Source organism: Narcine bancroftii, chromosome 2 (genome assembly GCF_036971445.1).
Source record: "Narcine bancroftii isolate sNarBan1 chromosome 2, sNarBan1.hap1, whole genome shotgun sequence".
In the NCBI taxonomy this organism is placed as follows: domain Eukaryota; kingdom Metazoa; phylum Chordata; class Chondrichthyes; order Torpediniformes; family Narcinidae; genus Narcine; species Narcine bancroftii.
This window is the reverse complement of record NC_091470.1, coordinates 89,823,161-89,843,379: the sequence shown is the minus strand read 5'-3', so window position 1 is coordinate 89,843,379 and position 20,219 is coordinate 89,823,161. Positions and strand designations below refer to the sequence as shown.

General features: G+C 41.4%; 1 long non-coding RNA gene across 2 annotated transcripts; it reads right to left on the bottom strand.

The window, feature by feature from the left end:
• Positions 1-5,601: 5,601 nt before the first annotated feature.
• LOC138752405 (uncharacterized) lies at positions 5,602-19,609 on the bottom strand. Of its 2 annotated transcripts, XR_011350602.1 has the most exons (4): positions 19,285-19,609; positions 8,035-8,103; positions 6,231-6,418; positions 5,602-5,936 (listed from the first exon to the last, which is right to left on the bottom strand). It is a non-coding gene; the product is annotated as an uncharacterized lncRNA (long non-coding RNA). The 2 variants fall into 2 exon arrangements; XR_011350601.1 differs by having other exon boundaries at positions 5,602-6,418.
• Between the last annotated feature and the right edge of the window lie 610 nt (positions 19,610-20,219).

The window sequence follows — 20,219 nt, the reverse complement described above, 5'->3', positions numbered from 1 at the left end:
GAGAAGTGAGATTGGACTGCGAATAAAATAACTTACCTGAACATATAAACATTACATATGCGTGTACTTTGATTTGGAAAGGAGGTTAAGTAAGGTTAAGGTCATTGTAATAAGTTAAAGTTTGATCCTGTCTTTATTCTTAAAGAAAATTAAACGCAACTTTGTTAAAGTAACCAATTGTCTTGATGAATTTCTATTGCTGCTGGGTTTTGGGGTCCTCTGGAATCGTAACAGGATTATTCATTCGCAATGTGATACATTGATGGGAGTGGTGTCTGGAGGTTTATGGAATGGGTGAAGTTACGAGGGTCCAATTTAATGATGTTTCGGACCATATTGAAGGGCCGAATGCCCTGTTTGCCAGTGTTATAGTGTTCTATTTTCCTATGAAATATCGTTCTTGGACTGACCAGGTGCAGTGTTATCATCTTATCAGTTATGCGACAACAATCGTGAAATATCAGGTCCATGATATCGTAAGCATTGTTGTTGAGGCACGAGAAGAATCATGTTTCACAGTTGGGATTCAACATGCACAGAAGCAGAATAGATTAGTTTGTTTATCACAGTATCAGTAATTAACATTAATTATAGTGCGTTATTTTAAACATTGGATATTTATTTGTTATTTAGAAAAGCGAGAGCACTTCAGGCTGAAACATCAGGACGCACATCAATGGAAATTGCGTTCGAATGAAGGAATAGACGAATCTCTGAAACCTTTGTGTTTGACTAAATCAAGCAAAGACTTCTTGTGTTCATGCTCAACTAATTCCTTACCGGATTTTTATTTAATCCCCACCAAATATTTCGTATCTTTGCAAATTTCTATATCGGATGGAGAGTTCAAAGTGCAAAATATAATGCTGGATTACAGGAATGTACTGTATGCAGTTATACGGTCATCAACATCCCTGGTAAGTATTTCCTGCGAGCGTGTAATTCCGTCGTTAGACTTTTCCAAGGTATATTTTAATGATCTTTCATGACTTTCACCCTTCATTTATAGTTGTTCATTCCGCATCAGAAGCACCCCATCCCTGGTAGTTTTTTGACGTACATCCCCCGATATAACATCTAGATTTGTTTCACAATGAAGTCAAATCGTTTCTTAATTCAGGGACAACAGTTTACATTCTACTGAACTTTTGGCATAATATCACTTACAAATTATGGCTAGTTGTTGAAGGATTTGTGTGGAATTCCGACTTATTTTCACTATTGTATGTTAACAGTGTCGGTAGGGGGACCTGTTTCAGCGTTCACTCTTAAAACATTTTGAGATGCAACCAGCCTGCTGGGGCGGGTCGAGTAATCAATAATCAATGATCAGTAATCACTCTTCCTAAATACTTGCTGACGACGAGTGAACGAAGGCGATCAGTTTATTCAGAGCTACAAATTCATATTTTGGCAGATTATAGCCTTTAGAATGAACAGTAAATCCTTGAAAAGTTATGTTAAAGAGGTAATTTTATCGTTGTCACAGAGAACATCCGAAGACATCTGTGTTCTCTGATCTATGACCCTTCGGGTTGCGTAGACCGTTTCTGAATATCAAACAGAACCAAATTAATTTTTTTTCCGCAGATTGTTTGTGAATCCACGCAGCCGTTGTGATCCTGCGTTGAACATCGGAACATCTTTGAATAGGAGCGAAATCCATGAAGAGACGGGCGGCGTGATTAGTGTTGGGCAGCACCATGTGGTTTGTGCAACGCTGTTCCAGTACCAGCGACCCTAACTCGAATATGATGCCTTCGGTAGGATGTTTGAAGCTTATTCTCGTTACTGGCGTGGGGTTTCTCCCTCCCTGCAGTTTAATTGGCTCGAACTAGGCGGCAGGAAAGTCCTGTGCCATGCCGTACGTCTATTTTTAAAAAATGTCTTATCATAAAGAGAATTAAAGCCTGAAGAAGCCCACGAAATGTAATGCAACAACTTTTCTCTTACTCAATTAGCCACTTGAATGACATGCGACTTTTGTCACAGTTTTACTGTTCATTTGTTTTCCCAGTTAACCTGGCGGATTCGTCATTCTTTGCCGAGGAAACGTCAGCCTCGTCAAAGTTATCGCTCGCTATCTGGTAGCGATGGCTGTAGCGGATATACTGGCGATGGGCATGGAAGTGATGTTCTCCCAGGAGATTGAAAGTTACCGCTAGGTCTGGTATTTTCATCATCGTTCTCTGTACAACATTGTCATTCTCTTAAACAAAGATCCATTCTTCCTTGTCCTCTACATTTGCGTTACTTAGCCGTAGATTATACCGTTTGGCTCACAGTGGCGTTCACTTTCGATAATTTTTGTCGCTATTTGCTCTGTAAAATGTAGAACATAATACTGCACTCTCAAAATTCCGAGTTTGGTTATTGGCATCATATGTATCGGATTGTGATTTTAAAATATTAATGTGGCTGCGCACCTGTTGACATGCCCTTCTCTTGTCGAGAGTGTTTGAAGAGTTTAACTGTTTGGACTGTCTGCCCAGTCTTCTTCATTTTGACACCCAACACGCTGACCGTGCGATATATCCTGGTGACGAGCAGTCTTCAGGAGACGTCATGGAGAGAGATATCAGTAGAAAGAGCGGGATCCAGAGATAGAGCCCGGGAGAAAATCCATCATTCTGCTCTTTATTTTATCGGCCAGTTTCCTTTTCGAATGGATGACAACCACTGGAGTTTTCATTTTGCAGCGATCTTTGTCACAGTATTAATTTATATTACGATCTATTTCATCAATGAAGCTGGGACCGTGTTCAGCTTTTGCAGGAACACCTTCATTTACGGAGTGACCCAGTCAAAATTCAGAGAGCAGCTGAAAATCATGGCGCTTTATCCAATCCAGCTGGCTGTTAATGCCGTTAGATATTGGGTGCCGTTCAGTGAATTGTTCCATTTGTTTACAATTTTGCCAGAGAGCAGAGACGTCAGAAACTTGCAAAATACAGTTTAGTCACATAATTCCTTCCAGACAAACCTTGAAACGACCAATGGGATTGTCGAATTTTTCCCTCTCCCCTCATTATCCATCTCACAACATAAAATTAATTCCATAATTTTGTGTATAAGATAAGTGTATAGAAATAAGACAAGTGTATCGTGAATGATATATTACACTCGTGCAGTTATTAAGATCGACATTCCCCTTATTATAATGTAACAAGATCAAACCAGCAACCTGAAAGAAGGCAGATCACACAGGGGTAAAGATGAACAATTATTTTATTTAAAATATTTCGCCTTCAAACTTTAATTAAAAATCCCCCCTTTTATAATAATGCCCTCGAGTTAATGTAAAAATTTCTATAACCGTGTAAAACCAATAAATTCCCCAGCCTAAATATAACATATATAATCAAAGTCTAAGTTACATTTCCAACCAGCCCACAGAAAAATAATTAGACACAAAACAAAATACAGTTTGCTTGGTAAACTGAAGCCAATTCGAAATGGACTTTTTGTGTTGCTTTGCAGAGAGGAACGCGAAAAAAAAGCTTAGTCCGGATCCTTCGGGCTGTGTTTGGAATCTTCATACCTTTTAAAATGCCCAGCATTCCAGATTTCTCCCAAACAATGACTCATGCTTGGGTCTTCTTCCACTCCACAGCCACAGCTTACAAGTCCCAAATCTCAAGATCATCTCTTGTTCATTTCCAGTCCATCTCCCACTCTCTCTCACACTCAACAGTCCATCTTCACCTTGGCTCTCAAAGGCAAACTGTCACTTTTTAACATAAAACCACACAACAAATAGATCAATACACAACACACAACTCTGTAACACCTCCCCTGCTAATAAAAATTGGTCCCCAAGAACTAATTTTTAACAATCAATGGAACTATTAGATAAATAAAATAAACCATTTTGACAGTAAGTATGAGTGTATACTCCTTTATGTGTATATTAATTAAATCATACTCTTGAAGCATTAAGCTCCAGTTCAATAACCGTCTGTTATTCTTTTTCATTTTAGACAGAAAAAAACACGGATTATGATCAGTATATATTAACGGTTTTTGAGCAGTAAAAATATACACATCAAAATGTTGCAATGCTAAAACAAGCTCTAATAACTCCTTCCCAATGGTCGAGTAATTTCATTGATGATCGTTAAACCTTTTTGAGAAGTATGAAATAGGATGTTTTACTCCATCACCATCCTTCATCTGTAACAGTACAGCACAAACCACTTTGTCACTGGTGTCCACGGCTAAAGAGAATGGCTTTTCAAATTTAGGGGACACAAGTACAGGCTGATGGCATACAATGGCCTTTAACTTCACAAACGCTTCCTGTCATGCATCTGACCAGATACATTTTTGTTTCTTTCCAAGTAGTTTTGTCAATTCAAGTGCAGTTTCTGCAAAGTTTTTACAAAATCTACGATAGTAGCCAATCATACTGAGAAATCTCTGAAGAACTTTCTTATTACCTGGGATAGGGAACACAGTAATAGCCAATACTTTTGCTCCAAACAATGCCTCCTGTCCCCGTCCTACAATATAACCCAAATAAATCAGTGACATGTCAAAACTCACTCTTGTGCAAATTCACTGTGAGGTGTGCTTTCACCAGCCTCTGAAATAACTGCTCTAATTGAAGCATGTGTTCTTCCCATGTATCCATACTAATTATTAAATCATCGATATAGGCTCCTGTGTGCTCCAAACCCTGAATTATTGCATTAATTATTCTCTGAAATGTACCAGGTGCATTTTTCAAAAAGGCATAACATTATACTAATGCAATCCCAAAGGTGTAATAAATGCAGAAATCTCCCTGCCTTTTATGTCAAAGGAAGACACCAGTATTCTTTTAAGAGATCAGTATTTGTAAGAAACTTAGCCTTCCTCACCTTATCTATACAAACATCTATTTTGGGAATAGGGAAAGCATCAATCTTTGTCACCATGTTTACCTTTCGATAATCTGTACAAAACCTAATTGAGCCACCTGGCGCAGGCACCAGAACATAGGGTGAACTCCAATTTGAACTTGAATTTCAGATGATGTCATTGTTGAGCATATAATCCACCTCGTGATCCAACAATCTGCCCTTTTCCTGATTCACATGGTAAGGATGCTGCTAAATAGGCTTAGTATCACTGACCTCCACACCAAGAAAAGCCACAGTAGTTCTTTTTGGAACATCTGGGAATATGTTCTTAAATTTCATACATAATGTCTTCATTTCTTCCCTTTCTGATTTAGTCAAATGCATTAGCCTGGTTTCTAAGTTTTGCAGAACTATGGAATTTTTCAGCCTGGGGCTTATCACTTTCTGCGCTCCATGACCTTCCATGAAACTTATCTCTCCATACTTTCCTCTATAACTAGCACCTTGATTGGAATCCTACTCTCCCCCTCAGTCATTTTCTCAAAGTAAGGTTTAAGCATATTCACATTGCAGACCTGTGTGTCAATGACATAGGTAACCTTGCTAATTTTTGATATGGTCCTGTAAACCGAGATCTCAAAGGGTTTGAACAAAGCCAATACTTTCTCACCAGGTTTATTGTTCCTAATTTTTGTTTTATGATCATACTGAATTTTCATTTTTCCCTGAGCAGTTTTAAAATTTTTCCTTTCCATCTCGCAAGCCTGATGTAATCTGATTTTAAATTTGAAGACATAATCCAACAGATTTGATTGTATATCATTATATATCTAATGTTCCTTCCATAATAGTAATGGACCCCTGACCATGACCAAACACCAACTCAAGTGGACTAAAGCCAAGGGTCTCCTGAGTTGCCTCTCTAACAGCAAGCAATAACAAATGGATTTCTTCATCCCAATCCTTTTTATTTTCCATGCAATTAGCTCTTATCATATTTTTCATAATTGATTGGAACCTTTCCAAGGCCCCTTGACTTTCAGAATGATCGGCAGACGACACGATTTGATGGGCTCCCAATTCATACACAACCTGTTGAAATATTCCAAACATAAAATTACTCCCTTGGTCAGATTGAATTTCCTTTGTTTGACCAGTGTGAAAATTTTTAGCATAGCCTTCAGAATCGTCTTTGCTTTAATGTTTTTTTCAAGAGAATAGCCTCTGGAACCCTTGAAGCTGCAGACATGAGTGTTAACAAATATTCATTTCCCACCTTGGTTTTTGGCAATGGGCCAACACAATTCACTATTACTTTTGAAAAGGCCTCCCCGAAAGCAGGGATGGCTTGTAAAAGTGCCATTGTTGGTTGTTGTTTAGGCTTACCCACCAGTCGAGAAGTGTGACAGGTTCTACAAAAGTTCACAACATCTTTTCTTAACTTCAGCCAATAGACCTGTTTTCTTTTCTTTTCTACCATTGTCCTCACTCCATGATGACCACCTGAAGGTGTACTATGAGCCAACTTTAATTTTTAATTCCTGTAAGTTTTAGGAAATACAACTTGACTTCTCCTAAGGAGAGCCATAAAGACAAGAAAAAAAATTAAGAAAAGATTAAGCATACAAATTAAGATCTAATCAATGTATTCAAAATGTAAATATTCTGAATGTAACAACCACTTATTAATAAAGAAACTATAGTTATCACGCGAAACATGTAATTTTTTCCATTATTAAACAATATTTCATCTCATTATGCCATCTATTAATAGCAATCATATTTGTATCTTTCTACGTACGAGCAATACATTTTTTGCTACAGATAAACCTAAATGTACAAAAGCAAGTTGAAATTTATCTAATCCCAAACCGTTTAGAGGTTGAAAACTACCCAATAAAAATACTGTCGGATCTAAAGATATTTTAATCTTATACAAGTATTCTAAAAACAATTGAATTTTCTTCCAAAAAGATTGTATATGTATACATGACCAAACGCCATGAAAAAATGTTCCAACAGAGTTACCACATTTAAAACACAAATCTGATTCACGAAAACCATAACTTTTTAGTTTTTCTGGTGTTAATTATAATTGATGTAAAAAAAATATAATTAATCATTGCATAGCATGCTTTTATCAGTCTAGTTACACTATCATAACAAATATCCAACCTATCATCCTCAGAGAAAATAAAACCAATATCCACTTCCCATTTACCTTTGGATTTATCCCAACCCTTTTTATCCATACCATCCTGTAGTATTTCATATATAAGTGAAATATAACCCTTTTCTGGTGCCTTCATAAGAAAAGTCTCAAATTTAGTTATTTCAGGTAAGATCATATCTCTACCAAAGACATGTTTTACCAAAGATCGAATTTGATAATAAAGAAACAAAGAATTCTTATCAATACCATAGCTGTCCCTCATCTGATCAAAAGATTAAAAAATTACCTTCTTTAAAACAATCTCCCAAATTTTCCACACCTTTAAATCTCCAATATAATAAACCGATTATGTATTGAGAAAGAAATAAGTTGATTATTAAACAATGGATTCAAGGCCGATAAGTCACCCCTAGAACCTATCACTTTCTTTTTCTTTGTCCATAACTTCATTAAATGTTTCAATATAGGCACATTATGTTGCTGTAACAAATTTACCTTCCATCTAAACATAAATTGATGTATTTCAAATTCAGAGATATTTGCAATCTCAATTTTGGCCCAGCTAGGGGGCCATTCCAAATCCATCGATGAACTAATAAATTTAAGTTGGGCTGCTTCATAATAATTTTGAAAATGTGGTAAATGTCGTCCCCCAAAGTCATATTTCCAAGTTAATTTATTCAAGGCTACTCTTGAAAATTTACCTCTCCATAAAAACTTCCTAACCATTTTATTTAAATCTCAAAGAAAAATTATCAAGTAAATATGGAATAGATTGAAATAAATGTTGCATATGTGGAAAAATAATCATCTTAATTGTATTTATTCTACCCAATAAATTAATAGGTAAATCTTTCCATTTAATCAAATCAGTTTTAATTTTCTTTATTAATGGACATAATTTAATTTATATAAAGATTGATAATTAACATCCATAATTATACCCAAATATTTAATTCGATCCATTCATTTCAAATTAAAAATATTCTCATAAGCTGAATAAGCTCCTTCACTCACCAGTAATATTTCACTTTTTTCCCAATTAACTTTATATCCAGAAAGACATCCATATTGCATCGAACACTCCTTCAAATGCAAAAGTGATTGAGCTGGATTTATTAGATACACCAATACATCATCGGCAAATAAACTAATTTTATACTCCTCATCTAAAACTTTCATACCTTTTATCTGTGTATTTTGTCTTATCAACTGTGCCAAAGTTTGATCACTAATGCAAACAAAGCTGGTGATAAAGGACAACCTTGGCGAGTAGATCGGGTCAGTTTAAATGGTTCCGAAATCAAACCATTCATCAGTACTCTAGCTACTGGTTTACTATATAAAGGCTTAATCCAACCAGTAAAAAAGGGCCAAACTTAAATTTCTCCAAAACTTTGAACAGAAAATTCCACTCAACTTTATCAAATGCTTTTTTGGCATCTAAAGATATCACCATCAGATGATGTCGAAATCTATTAATCAAACTAATCACACGTAAAATATTATCCGAGGTATATCTATTCTTTATGAAACCTGTCTGATCCACATGAATCAGCTTAGGTAAAAACTTAGTCAATCTATTCGCTAATATTTTAGCTATAATTTTATAATCTACATTCAACAACGAAATCAGTCTATAAGAGGATACTTTCAAAGGATCACTATCTTTCTTTGGAATTACTGTAATTAAAGCCCTGGAACAAGACTCAGGTAATTTATAGTGTTCTCCAATTTGACGTAGTACATCTTCAAACACTGTAGAGAAGTCATTATAAAAAAATGTGATAAAATTCAACTGAAAATCTATCATCACCAGGCAATTTACCGTTCAGCATTTCCATCATAGCCATTTTAATTTCTGAGTCAGTAAATGGTGCTTCCAACTCCTGTATATCTACATCCTCTAATGTCGGTAAATTCAACTGTGATTAAAAAAAAGATCAATCGATCCATTTTCTTGTTTTCCATCAGATGTATATAATTTTTTTATAAAAGGAACAAAATATAAAAGAAAAAAAACAGCATTAATAGTCCTTGAAACCTATTCTTTCTTTAATTGCCATGGCAATACCTTATGTGCTTTCTCTCCCCATTCATAATATCGTTGTTTAGTCCTGTTAATCATACATTCAAATTGATAAGATTGTAAAGTATTATATTCCAGTTTCAACCTAGAGTATTCAATTTTCTGATCTTCTGTAGCATCTCTCTGAAATTCCTTTTCTAACTCACTAATCTGTTTCTCTAACTCAAGACTCTGATTTAATTGATTCCTTTTTATTTTAGAAGTATAACTAATTATTTGTCCTCTCAAATAAGCTTTCATAGCATCCTATAATACAAACTTACTTTGAACAGAGTTAGAATTTTCTTTCCAAAAAAAATTAATTTGTTTTTTCAAAAAAATCATTAAATTCCATATTTTTTAATCTTTGGCTTGGCTTTGCGGATGAAGATTTATGGAGGGGGTAAATGTCCACGTCAGCTGCAGGCTCGTTTGTGGCTGACAAGTCCGATGTGGGACAGGCAGACACGGTTGCAGCGGTTGCAGGGCAAAATTGGTTGGTTGGGGTTGGGTGTTGGGTTTTTCCTCCTTTGCCTTTTGTCAGTGAGGTGGGCTCTGGCGTTTTCTTCAAAGGAGGTTGCTGCCCGCCAAACTGTGAGGCGCCAAGATGCACGGTTTGAGGACATATCAGCCCACTGGCGGTGGTCAATGTGGCAGGCACCAAGAGATTTCTTTAGGCAGTCCTTGTACCTTTTCTTTGGTGCACCTCTGTCATGGTGGCCAGTGGAGAGCTCTCCATATAACACGATCTTGGGAAGGTGATGGTCCTCCATTCTGGAGACGTGACCCACCCAGCACAGGTGGATCTTCAGCAGCATGGACTCGATGCTGTCGACCTCTGCCATCTCGAGTACTTCAACGTTAGGGATGAAAGTGCTCCAATGAATGTTGAGGATGGAGCGGAGACAACGCTGGTGGAAGCGTTCTAGGAGCCATAGGTGATGCCGGTAGAGGACCCATGATTCGGAGCCGAACAGGAGTGTGGGTATGACAACGGCTCTGTATACGCTTATCTTTGTGAGGTTTTTCAGTTGGTTGTTTTTCCAGATTCTTTTGTGTAGTCTTCCAAAGGCGCTATTTGCCTTGGCGAGTCTGTTGTCTATCACGTTGTCGATCCTTGCATCTGATGAAATGGTGCAGCCGAGATAGGTAAACTGGTTGACCGTTTTGAGTTTTGTGTGCCCGATGGAGATGTGGGGGGGCTGGTAGTCATGGTGGGGAGTTGGCTGACGGAGGACCTCAGTTTTCTTCAGTCTGATTTCCAGGCCAAACATTTTGGCAGTTTCCGCAAAACAGGACGTCAAGCGCTGAAGAGCTGGCTCTGAATGGGCAACTAAAGCGGCATCGTCTGCAAAGAGTAGTTCACGGACAAGTTTCTCTTGTGTCTTGGTGTGAGCTTGCAGGCACCTCAGATTGAAGAGACTGCCATCTGTGCGGTACCGGATGTAAACAGCGTCTTCATTGTTGAGGTCTTTCATGGCTTGGTTCAGCATCATGCTGAAGAAGATTGAAAAGAGGGTTGGTGCGAGAACACAGCCTTGCTTCACACCATTGTTAATGGAGAAGGGTTCAGAGAGCTCATTGCTGTATCTGACCCGACCTTGTTGGTTTTCGTGCAGTTGGATAATCATGTTGAGGAACTTTGGGGGGCATCTGATGCGCTCTAGTATTTGCCAAAGCCCTTTCCTCCTCACGGTGTCGAAGGCTTTGGTGAGGTCAACAAAGGTGATGTAGAGTCCTTTGTTTTGTTCTCTGCACTTTTCTTGGAGCTGTCTGAGGGCAAAGACCATGTCAGTAGTTCCTCTGTTTGCGCGAAAGCCGCACTGTGATTCTTGGAGAATATTCTCGGCGACATTAGGTATTATTCTATTTAGGAGAATCCTAGCAAAGATTTTGCCTGCAATGGAGAGCAGCGTGATTCCCCTGTAGTTTGAGCAGTCTGATTTCTCGCCTTTGTTTTTGTACAGGGTGATGATGGTGGCATCACGAAGGTCCTGAGGCAGTTTTCCTTGGTCCCAACAAAGCTTGAAAAACTCATGCAGTTTGACATGCAGAGTTTTGCCACCAGCCTTCCAGACCTCTGGGGGGATTCCATCCATACCTGTTGCTTTGCCACTTCTCAGTTGTTCGATTGCCTTATATGTCTCATCCTGGGTGAAGACCTCATCCAGCTCTAGCCTTAGGGGCTGTTGAGGGAGCTGGAGCAGAGCGGAATCTTGGACTGAGCGGTTGGCATTGAAAAGAGATTGGAAGTGTTCTGACCATCGGTTGAGGATGGAGATCTTGTCGCTGAGGAGGACTTTGCCATCTGAGCTGCGCAGTGGGCTTTGGACTTGGGGTGAAGGGCCATACACAGCCTTTAGAGCCTTGTAGAAACCCCTGAAGTCGCCAATGTCCGCACTGAGCTGGGTTCGCTTGGCGAGGCTAGTCCACCACTCATTTTGGATCTCCCGGAGTTTGCGCTGAAGATGGCTGCATGCGCGATGGAAGGCTTGTTTCTTCTCTGGACAGGATGGCTTTGTAAGGGGAGCCTGGTGGCCAGCTCGCTTCTTTGCCAGCAGCTCCTGGATTTCCTGGCTGTTTTCGTCGAACCAGTCCTTGTTTTTCCTGGAGGAGAAGCCCAGTACCTCTTCAGTGGATTGCAGTATGGTAGTCTTCAACTGATCCCAGAGGGTTTCAGGGGACGGGTCCGTGAGGCGGATTGCATCGTCGAGCTTTGCTTTGAGGTTTGCCTGGAAGTTTCCTCTCGCTTCGTCTGACTGCAGGTTTCCAACATTGAACCTCTTTCTGGGGGCTTTACTGTTCCTGGGCTTTGGCTTGAAGTGAAGGTTGAGCTTGCAGCGAACCAGCCGGTGGTCAGTGTGGCATTCCGCGCTGGGCATGACCCTGGTGTGGAGCACATCTCATTTGTCACTTTCTCGCACCAGGATGTAGTCCAGGACGTGCCAGTGTTTGGATCGGGGATGCATCCAGGTGGTCTTAAGGCTGTCCCTCTGCTGAAAAAGGGTGTTTGTAATGACAAGCCGCTGTTCAGCGCAGAGCTCCAACAGGAGGCGCCCATTATTGTTGCACTTGCCAACGCCATGCTTGCCCAGGATTCCTGGCCAGGTTTCTGAGTCTTTGCCGACGTGAGCATTGAAATCGCCAAGGATGTCAACCTTGTCGGCTGTAGGGGTGCGTTGGATGAGGTTGCGCAGGTCAGTGTAGAACTTGTCCTTTCCTGCTGGTTCCGCCTGGAGGGTTGGAGCATAGACACTGATGAGGGTGATGCAACGCTTGTTTTGAAGGGGGAGTCGCATGGACATGATTCGGTCCGAGTGGCCTGTCGGAAGGTTTTCGAGTTTGGAGGCAATGAAGTTCTTGACCATGAAGCCTACACCAGATAGGCATCGTTCATCTGAAGGCTTGCCAGACCAGTAGAGTTTGTAGCCCACGCCGCGTTCTTGGAGGCTGCCTACATCTGCCAGGCGGACTTCACTGAGAGCGGCTATGTCGATGTCAAGTCTGAGAGTTCATGTGCAATGAGGGCAGACCGACATTCAGGTCGGTGGCTGTCTGCCTTGTCTAGCATGGTTCTGATGTTCCAGCATGCTAGCTTGAGTTTGTGAGCATCTTTTGAGGGGGAGGACATGGCGGGGGAGGACGTGGAGGGGGAGGACGTGGACCTGTCCTCGGGCCTGCGCAAAGGAACTTTTAGGTGGAGTGCAGTGCGCGCAGTACTGGCCCCACCCTTTACACCCATGGTTCGTGTGCCGTGGCCAAGCAAGCTGGGACGTGGCAGCGAGGTCCTTGGGTCGTAGGTTTTATATCGGAGTGGCCTTCTCCTATGCAGGTTTCTTACCCAGGCTGGAGGGGTCTGCCTCCCCTCCTAGGTCGGTCCATACTGCCCAGACCGGGGCCGAGGCCGCCGCTGCTCTCCCTGTGCCCTGACTGGGGCCACTGCCTCCAACTCTCTGCCCGGACCGGGTCCTCCGCCTGCCTCACTCGACCGAGGCTGGGGCCACCGTCTCCCCCTTGCTCCTGCCCGGATCGAGGCCACCGCCGCCTACCTTCAGCTCGGACCGGGGCCGGGGCCGCCGCTGCTCTCCCTGTGCCCGGACTGGGGCCGCCGCCGCCTACCCTCAGCCCGGACCAGGCACAGGGAGAGCAGCGGCGTATTTTTTAATAACATTATATTAAACCTCCAACGATAGGCCACCTGAGTTTTCTCAGAGGTTCCATATGTAAAGTATAACAAAGAATGATCTGAAATCACCCTACTTTTATATTATGCTTGTTGTATTTTCCCTTGTAAATGTGCCGATACTAAAAAAAGTCAATCCTAGAAAACGATTCATGTCAAGTTGAATAAAAGGAGAAATCCTTCTCTGCCGGATTAAGACTTCTCCAAATATCCACTAAATTAAGATCTTTCATCAATGCCTGAACCTGAACTGCCATTTTAGATTTCTTAACTTTCTTCAGAAATTTATCTAATAAAGGTACCAAAACACAATTAAAATCACCACCAACTAAAACATTATCATTAGCCTGACTCAGATATAAAAATGCATCAGAAATAAATTTTTCATCATCTAAATTTGGGGCATAAATATTAAGTAAAATCCAGAATTCACTAAAAATCTTACAATTCAATTTAAGAATACATCCTGCCTTTTCCTCCATTGATTGTAATTCAGAAGATAAATTTTTATGTATCAAAATTGCTACACCTTTAGCCCTGGAATTAAATGAAGAAAAATATACATGCCCTACCCAGTCCCTCTTCAATTTCATACTTTCTTTGACATTCAAATGTGTTTATTGTAAAAAAAGCATCAATTTTCATTTTCTTAATATACGCCAAAATTCACTTACGCTTAATTGGACTGTTTAAACCTCAAACATTAAAAGTAGCAAACCTCAACTTTGACATATCTACTTATATTACTAAGAAGTAATAATATCATTATATAAAAACTCAAAGCAATATAAATAGGCCCTCCAATAGGAGAAAGAAAAACCACAAATTAAAGACTAAATAAAGCGAAAATAAAAATAAATTTAAAAAAAAATAATTTAAAAAGACGCAAAAGAAAAACTACCGAAAGGTAGTAAACCCTAAATAAAACTTGGGTTTGGATCACCCACCAGTGGCTGATGACTAATAGAACTTAGAGCCAATCTCTCCCTCCCCAGCCGAACAAAGAATAACATCAAAATATCATAATGACATATAAAATAAGGTAAGAATAAGTAAGTTCTTCTATTCATCCAAGAGATTCCAAACTCGGAGACCCCATTTCCAGAGAAGTTGGACTCTTTCCATTCCCATTTCTCCCATTTCTGCCATTTCTTCAATTTCCAGAACAACCAGATTTTTCTTCAGGGGACAATGGTGGACTATGTCTTTACCCTTTTGCATCTAGCAATGAATCAGCAAAAATCATTGCTTCACAATCATTCTCAAAAAACCGAGATTGAAATTCTCCATAGAACACCTTCAACACTGCCGGATAGTGAAAAGTAGACTTATAGCCATTACGCCACAAAACTTCTTTAACTGGATTAAATCGAGTCCGGCGCTGAATAACCTCTTGACTCAAATCTGGATAAAAGAAAACTATTATTCTGAATCAATAACGGAGCCTGTCGTCTCGCACTTTGCACTGCTAGACGAAGTATTACTTCTCTGTTCAAATAATTCAAACATTGAATTATCACAGGTCTTGTTGGTTGACCAGGTAGAGGTGTTCTTCTTAAAGCTCTATGAGCTCTTTCCAATACCAAGCCTCCAGAGAAAAATTCTTGTCCAAATACCTGTGGAATCCATTCTTTAAAAAATTGAAGAGGATCTTGTCCTTCCATACCTTCTGGCAAATCAACAATTTTCACATTATTCCTTCTACTTTGATTCTCCAAATAGTCTATTTTCCTCTCTAACTCCTTCTCATGTTCTCGCAATTCTATAATGGATTTTTCAAACTTCAACACTTTTTCTGTATTAGAAGCCACTTGCTGTTTACATTCCAAAGAAGCAGACTGAATTTTAAAAAAATCTTCACAAGATACTTCCACGTGTGTTTTAACTGTAATAAATACTGACCTCATACTATCTTTCATTTGAGCCAGCTCTTGCATTATAGGCTGAATGACAGCAGTTAACTGGTTAAATTGTAATTTAGAAAAGCTCAGCCCTGCTTTCTCTAACGTAGAGGCAGAACCAGGTAACTGCAACTCCTGCTGCAACTCAACAACAGGCATTTTAACAGTCTTACTGCAGGTCTGGACTCCCAGCGATGTCACCCTGACTTCTTCAGGGGGTCGACACTGGTCTCCCCCCACAACTCACTGTTGTTTCAAGAACTCACGGATGAGATCGATCTCTTTAGGTTGGAACATTGCCTGAGTGGTTTCAAACAATGGAGTCATCTTCCTGCATGCTCCCTCTGTTAAAGTTGGCAGGCTGCGAGAATCAGGATCCACTTCTTGGGAACACGCACCTTCCTCCTGAGAACGGGTAATTCCAGTGATGTCCTTCTCTTGGTGAGTAGCAGTCATTTTTTTTACAGCTTTCACAGGCAATCTTTGTGGTTTAGGCACTGAAGAAATTAAACCTGAGTCTGTAGCAAGCTGTTTAGGCCCTAAATCTTCAACACTCTGAAAATATAATTTCTTCTGCACTTGAGGTTTAATCTTTTTACCATTAATGACCATAACAGTTCCTTAATACTTTAAACTAAAATTTTTAAAAGTTTAAACTTGAAAACAAAGAGTTAAAAATGGGTACTTAAAAGTCCAGCCAGAGAGGTCAAGATTACATGTCTTGACTCTTCACCATCTTGCCACACCCCCCCGCCCCCCCATTTACCTGGTTGATATTCTCATTGACAGTCACAACCACGATGAACACAAAGCCCACCTTTCCACACTCTTTGTCCGGCTGGTGGACTTCAACCTCACGGTCAATGTGGCCAAATGCCAATTTGGCAAGGGGCCCTCCAGTTCCTGGCCACACCATTTTAGTGGCTGGGGCAACAATTCCTCAAACCCTCCACCCAGAATGGCCTTCAAGAGTTCACAGGGATGGTGAACTTTTACCATCATTTCATCCCCAGAGGCATGTGCACCATGCACACATTGTTTACACTCATACCACCAAGGAAAAGACTTCATCATGGTCAGAGGAGTTTCACAGGGCTTTCATCATAACAAAGGAGGCTCTAGCCAGCACCACCCTGCTGGTGCACCCGCGGCCAGATGCCTCAGCTACAGCAATGGGTGGTGTTAATGGCTCGATGGATAATAGGACCAGCTGGCCTTTTTTAGCAAGCAGCTGCACCCACCAGAACTCAAATACAGCACATTTGACCAGAAGGTCTTGGTGCTGTATTTAGCCATCTGCCATTTCTGCTACTTCCACGAGGGCAGGCCATTCACAGACTTCACAGTTCACAAGCTACTCACTCAAGCACTGGTGATGGTCAAGGTTCCATGGTCCACCAGACAGCTGTGCCACCTCTCGTATGTGTCTGAGTTCATGACTGATATCTGACACAAGGCCGGCAAGGACAATGTAGTGGTGATATGCTCTCCCATCCAGCATTCAACACTCTCATGCCCAGCCTGGATTATGAGCAACTGACTCAGGCATAGATGAATAATGTAGAGACCCAGGCTTTGTGGACTACCATCTTGGGTGTGAAACTCAAGGATTTCTGGGTGCAGAATGGTTTGTTTGGCATGGGTTGAAGGAGGAGGTGGCAGAACTGGCAAGGAACTGTACCAGGTGTCAGACATATAAGGTTTAGCAACACACGCGATCTCCCATCCAAAACTTCAACCTGGTGGTTTGCAGATTCCAACAGATCGTTGATGTTGTTGAGCCTCTGCCTGTGTCCAAGGAGGATCATTACCTCCTCACGGTGGTGGATCAGGGCACAAGGTGGCCAGAGGCCATCCCAATTAAGAAGGCCTCCACAAAGACGTGTGCCAGGACTCTGGTCAGCCAATGGATCGCCCCTTTCGGAGTCCTGGTGCACAGAGGGGTGCAGTTCAAGTCTGCCCTGTGGGCTCAGATGGCGGTTCCTGGGGGTCAAGCTCCACCACACCACGGCATACCACCTGCAGTCCAATGGGTTGGTAGAGATGTTCCACAGGCACCTGAAGGCATCGCTTATGGCCAGGTTCTCTGGACCAGACTGGGCGGATGAACTACCCTGGGTGTACCTCGGGATTAGGATGGCACCCAAGGAGGATCTGCAGGCTTCAGCAGCAGAGATGGTCTATGGCACACTGCTTTCCTTGCCGGGTGAGTTTTTCGGCCTATACCCTGACACCATGGCCACTGGCTAAAACCTGCTGGTGTACGTACACTGGCAACTGTCCTCCCTAGCTCCACCACCCCTGGCACACCATGCCACCCGGCTGTTTCATCTCCTGAAAGAGCTCCACTTGGTCCAGTTCATTTTCATGTGGAGAGGACTACAAGGTAAAATGCTACAGCGACCTTATGAGGGGCCATACAAAGTATTGCACTGGTCCAGCAGAACCTTTTATCTGGATGTTGGGTGGAGGGGGGGGGAGAGAGGAACTTTTTACAGTGGACCACCTGAATTTGGCCCATCTGGACTTATTACAGCCAGTGCAGACGTGTGCACCCAAGCGCCGGGGCCGGCTGCGAAGGTGATAGGATGCGTAGCCGGTTCTGGGAGGGGGTGTGTTGTGTGGCAGTGCACATCCTCATGGTGAAGCGGCCTTACTTGTATTGGCACATGGCGGGGCAGCCATGGAAAATGGCATCATCAGAGATTTCTCTCTCTGACTCCAGCATCCATTCCAGCACGTACCCTGGACAGCGATTATAACGTCACCATACACCAGGTGACTGAGCTCATGCTGAATTTGAATAATAAAGTCGTTACCAACCCTCAAGGTGGTGGCTGTGTTTCTTCCATTGCTCACACCACCACAGTGCAAACTTTTAAGGAATTGCTGTTTTGGAGAAAAATGAAAATATTGTTCTCACAGCTATGAACTGTGCTGTGTATATGGTAACAGTACAAGTAAAACTTTTCAGAGGTTGAAGAATACATTATTTTATGAGAAAACAAAATGTAGATCAGGATGTTTTAAATTACAATCAATGATACAGCGATTTTTTGAGAAAAGTTAAAACATTTGTTTTCACAATTATAAACTGTGGTGTAATGCATAACGCCAAAGTAAAAATTTTTGCAATGAATAATATAAAGAGAAAATCACATGCTGATCAGGGAATTCAGAGTTACATTTTGATTTTACAAAATGATTTTAAAAAATGCTAAAAAGATACTGCAAACAGTTAGGTAAAATAAAAGGAAACTGCAAACGGTAAAAAAAATCTTTTTTGAGAACAAGTTTAACATTGTTCTCTCAGCTATGAATTGTGTTGTGTAAATCATAACAGCAAAATATAAGTTTCAGAGGTTGAAGACTACTTTATGGTGTAAAAGGTCAGGATATTCAATGTTAAATTTCCATTTTATAAAAGGTTAAAATTAATGCTAAAATATAAGTGCTGGTGTGCTGGACATAGCCAAGGAAGACTCAGCCACCACACTTAAAGTCTTTAATGACTCTTTTTATTCAAATTCAGTGTGCTCCCCTTTAAGGGCAGAATGAGCACAGTCACCTTGTGCATTGTGATGTCATATTCGCTGCCCCAGGCACGCTCTGGGCAGGAGGCAAGGCAGGGACAAACCCTGACAGCGCCATCTTCCCGTGGCTGCCCCGCCACATGGCATTACACATGGGTCAGGTTCTCCATGAGACAGTGTGCCACCTCACATATCCCCCCAGAACTGGCTATGTATCCTACTGTTTGGGTGGGCAGCCCCAACATTTGGGCATGGCTGTCTGCACCAGCCATGATCAGTCTAAGTGCGCCGCCTTCAAATGGCCCACAGTGAAATGTTTATCTTTACCCTCTATGTCCAAAGTGAAAGTTCTGCCACAACACTGGAGGACCTTGTATGGACCTTCGTATGGGCATTGTCAAGGTGCCGTATGTGGGCCGCACCAAACAAATATGAATTCCACTGACTCCAGCTCTTTGGGACGATGTGTTGGCCTGGCGCCATGATGCGACGGAGGCAGTGGGTCTAGTGAGGATAGTTTCTTATGGAGATTTGCCAAAATGTTTGTGTGTTCAGACGTGTGCTCCGGGGCAAAGAACTCACCAGGCAGTGAGAGCAGCACGCTGTAGACCATTTCCACAGAAGACACAGTAGGTCCTCCTCAGGTGCTGTCTGATGCCGAGGAGGACCCAGGGCAGTTCGTCTGCCAATCCTGGGCCGGTGAGGCAAGCCATGACATCAGATTTCATATGACAATGAAACCTCTCCACCAAAACATTTGCTTGAGGATGGTAGGCTGTTGTGTGGTGGAGGTTAACCCCCTGGTAGTTTGTCAGTTGAGTCCAGAGCATGGAGGTGAACTTGGGCACCCCATCACTGGTGATGAGCACCAGGAGTCCAAACCTAGCAATCCAATGACTGACTAGGTTCCTACTGCAGAAGCAATTTTGATGGAAAGGGCCTCCAGACATCACGTCAGGGTCACCAATGGCCACAGCCAAGAAAGATTCAGATACCACATTGAAAGTCATTAATGACTGTACTTATTTGAATTCAGCACACGCCCCTTGAAGGGTAGCATGAGCTCAGTCACCTTGTGCATTATGACGTCATAATCGCTGCCCCAGGTGCGTGCTGATTAGGAGACTTGAGGCAAGGAGAAACCCTGACAGTGCCATCTTCCCATGGCTGCCACACTACTTGGCATTACAGAGAGTGTGCTGCCACAGTGCAAACATTAAGATAAACACTGTTCTGGGAAACATTAAAACATTGTTTTCACAGCTATGAACTGTGTTGTTTATTTATTAACCACACAAATAAAACATTTTCAGAGGTTGAAGAATACCTTCTTTTATGAGAAAACAAAATTTAGATTAGGATATTCAATATTACATTAGTTTTATCAAAGGTATATATAAATGGTATAATAAAACAATTCTTTTTTTTGAGAACAGTTCAAACATTTATTTTCACAGCTATGAACTGTGGTGTAATGCATAACATCAAAGTAAAATGTTTGTAATGGATAATATAAA